A 2,820-nucleotide genomic window follows, 5' to 3' on the forward strand; every position below is an offset into this window, starting at 1 on the left:
TTGGGGATGTAGCGTCCCCGGTCAGGAGTCCGGAGGAGGGGGGGGTGATGGACTTGAGTGTGGGGCAGGTGCCGGGGGTTGTTGCTGTGTTCAGGGGAGGGGGGACGGTGGGAGATGGGAGCAAGGTAGGGCCACAGTTAGACGGGATAGAGAAGGGGAGCAATGGGTGAGTTTTTGTTGTAATAGGTGGGGTAAAAGTTAGCAGTTTTGGACTGATTTTTTGTGTTTGGTAGATAGAAGATATTTAAGTTAATGGAATAATGAAGATTATTGTTTGGCAATTTGGATTTGGTAATAGTTTATTAGTTATGGAATGATTATTTGTAGTGTGGTGTACTTGGATACTTAAGTTGACTGAATTTTGGAAGTGTATTGTTTGGTTATTGAAGGTAATAAATATATTTTGTAAAAAAAAAAATCTGTTCTTATCAGTTTAATATCTGATACGTCCCCCATCGGGGGACTACATATTAAATGGATTTTTCGAACAGGGAGTCGGAAATGGGGCTTGCTCCGTCCGCTCCACGCATCGACCCGGTATTGCAGTACCTCCGGGAACGGTGCAACACTTTTCTCCCGTTGTCAAGGAAAAATACAAATTCACAAAGCTATGTAAACAGCTAGCTAGGGCTGGCTAGCTAGCTAGCTAGCTAGCAGAAGAAGAGAAGGAAAGAAACATTCAAACTGAAAGAAAGGCGAAGCGCCCTTCAATGGGGTCCCCCGTTTCCCGCCATTTTACTTTAAAAAAAAAAAAAAAAAAAAAAAAAACATTGGGGGCCAGGATTGTGTGTGTGTGTGTGTGTGTGTGTGTGTGTCTCTCTCTCTCTCTCTCTCTCTCTCTCTCTCTCTCTCTCTCTCTCTCTCTCTCTTTCTCTGTCTGTCTGTCTGTCTGTCTGTCTGTCTGTCGCTGTGCCTCTGTGTCTCTGTGTCTGTGACTGTGACTTTCTTTTTATCCACAGCCCTCGAAAACTTGGAAGAGTGGGTTCCGGGAGCACCCGCGGGAACCCTGCCTAGAGTGCACAGAGTGTGTCTCGGGCCCCGACCTCTTGACTTCCATATGACTCTGGTTTCTCTTCATTACGCACAAGCCTTTCGCCTTTTACTAAAGACTTCCGTGGAGAGGAACACTTACGAGTTCAACGTATTTTTGGAGCGGCTTTGCTTCTTGCAGAGCCCGGTATCTTGTTTCAAGAGAAATTGACAGAGATGGGCCAGGATAGGGACTTAAAGACGCATTAGCGACTTTTTCCAAAAAACACCTGCCTGTTGCCAGGGAAACGGTGGGTGGGTGGGTGGGTGGGTGGGTGGGTGGGTTGGTTGGTTGAGTGGGGGTTGGAGGGGGAGAGGAGCTGGCTTTTGCCAACCCACCCGCTGAGGTCTGTCGAGACCCCCGGGGGTCCGGCGGTTTCAGGGTTCCATTTGTGGGTTATCGCTTCTCGGCCTTTTGGCTCAGATCAAGCTTGGTACCGAGGTGCCCCAGAGCTCGCTGAGTCAGAAGGTCGGAGATAGGAGGGCGGTAGTTTCGGTTGGTTGGTTGGTTGGTTGGAGTAATTTTCATTGGCAATTTTCTTTTCTGATTTTCTTATTAGAAAAGAGTAAGAGCCTTTTCTGGGAGAGAGCCTTTCTCTGGGAAGAAGATGGCAAGAAACGCTATGCACACGTCAGTACCTGGTATTGGATTAGCAAACACTCTAAGATTTGCATGGAAGGACAAAGAAGAGGAGCCATTAGGAAGGGAGGCTTTCGGGAGGACCCTACTGATGGGAATGCTCAGTGTGGGGGTTAAGGATGTCTTTTGCCTCCAAGAAAACCCTTTGGAGGTTGCTTATGACGTGTCGTTCTATACTGAGGTGAAGCACGATGAGATAATGAGGAAGGTGAGAGAAGTCGAGAAGGAGAGGCCTATGTGTAGCTACATAGTAACAAGCTTGGCAAGGAAAAACTTCAGGCTGGTAACGGTTACCATGTTCAACCCCTATGTGAGGGACGAAGAGGTGAGGGCCTTTCTGGGGAGATTCCTGGACAACATCTCCTCAGCAAAGCATATCAGAGATTCCTTAGGATTTTGGAATGGGAGGAGATGTTTCCAGGCTCTCCTCAGAGAGGACCCGAAGGGGATGGATGGCTACCTCCATCCTCCAGCGTTGTTCTCCCTGGGGGCTGACAGGGGGACGTTACACTATGCCCGTCAGCCTCCGTTCTGCAGGCGATGTATGGCCTACGGCCACACACTCGCCTCGTGCAGCACGAAGAGGTGCAGATACTGTGGATCGGCTGAGCACGAGGCGAGGGATTGCGTCGAGCCGAAGAAATGCCACGGGTGTGGCTCGGAAGCGCACCTGTGGCGGGATTGCCCGGCTCGGCGGGGGTCATACTCGTCTGCAGCTGGGGGGGGAGCGAGAGCGGAGGATGGAGGAAGACGAGAAAGAGAGGAGCCGGAAGAAGGGGGTGGAAGGACTGACCAGAAGGAGTCGGAGGGAGGAGAAGAAAAAGAGGAGGAGAGAGCTGGGACAGAGAAAGAGGACGGGATGGAAGAAGAGGAGGACGGGACAGAAGGAGAGGTGGCCGGGACAGAAGAAGCGGTGGCCGGGATGGAAGGAGAAAGAGCTGGAATAGAGGTTGGGAAGGAGGTTGAAGGAGAAAAGGAAAAGAAAAAGAAGAAGAAGAAGACGGCAACGAGGATGGAGGAGAGTGAGGAGACAGTGAGAGTGGAGAGCACAGAGGAAAAAACAGCGGAGACGAAGGAGGTGGAGGACAAGATGGAGAAGGAACTGGAAGGGCGATTGGGTGGGGGGGGCAATATAGTGGGGAAGAAAAGGA

The 2,820-nt window shown here is 50.5% G+C and overlaps 1 non-coding gene and 1 pseudogene across 1 annotated transcript; both read left to right on the plus strand.

The window, feature by feature from the left end:
- The first annotated feature begins 396 nt into the window (after window positions 1-396).
- Window positions 397-571, plus strand: LOC139401677 (U2 spliceosomal RNA; annotated as a pseudogene).
- Window positions 572-1,058: 487 nt separating this feature from the next.
- On the plus strand, window positions 1,059-1,175 carry LOC139401678 (U5 spliceosomal RNA). The gene has a single exon (XR_011633107.1). It is a non-coding gene; the product is annotated as a U5 spliceosomal RNA (small nuclear RNA).
- The last annotated feature ends 1,645 nt before the right edge of the window (window positions 1,176-2,820 follow it).

The sequence above is a fragment of the Oncorhynchus clarkii genome, unplaced genomic scaffold, assembly GCF_045791955.1.
Source record: "Oncorhynchus clarkii lewisi isolate Uvic-CL-2024 unplaced genomic scaffold, UVic_Ocla_1.0 unplaced_contig_2008_pilon_pilon, whole genome shotgun sequence".
Taxonomy (NCBI): domain Eukaryota; kingdom Metazoa; phylum Chordata; class Actinopteri; order Salmoniformes; family Salmonidae; genus Oncorhynchus; species Oncorhynchus clarkii.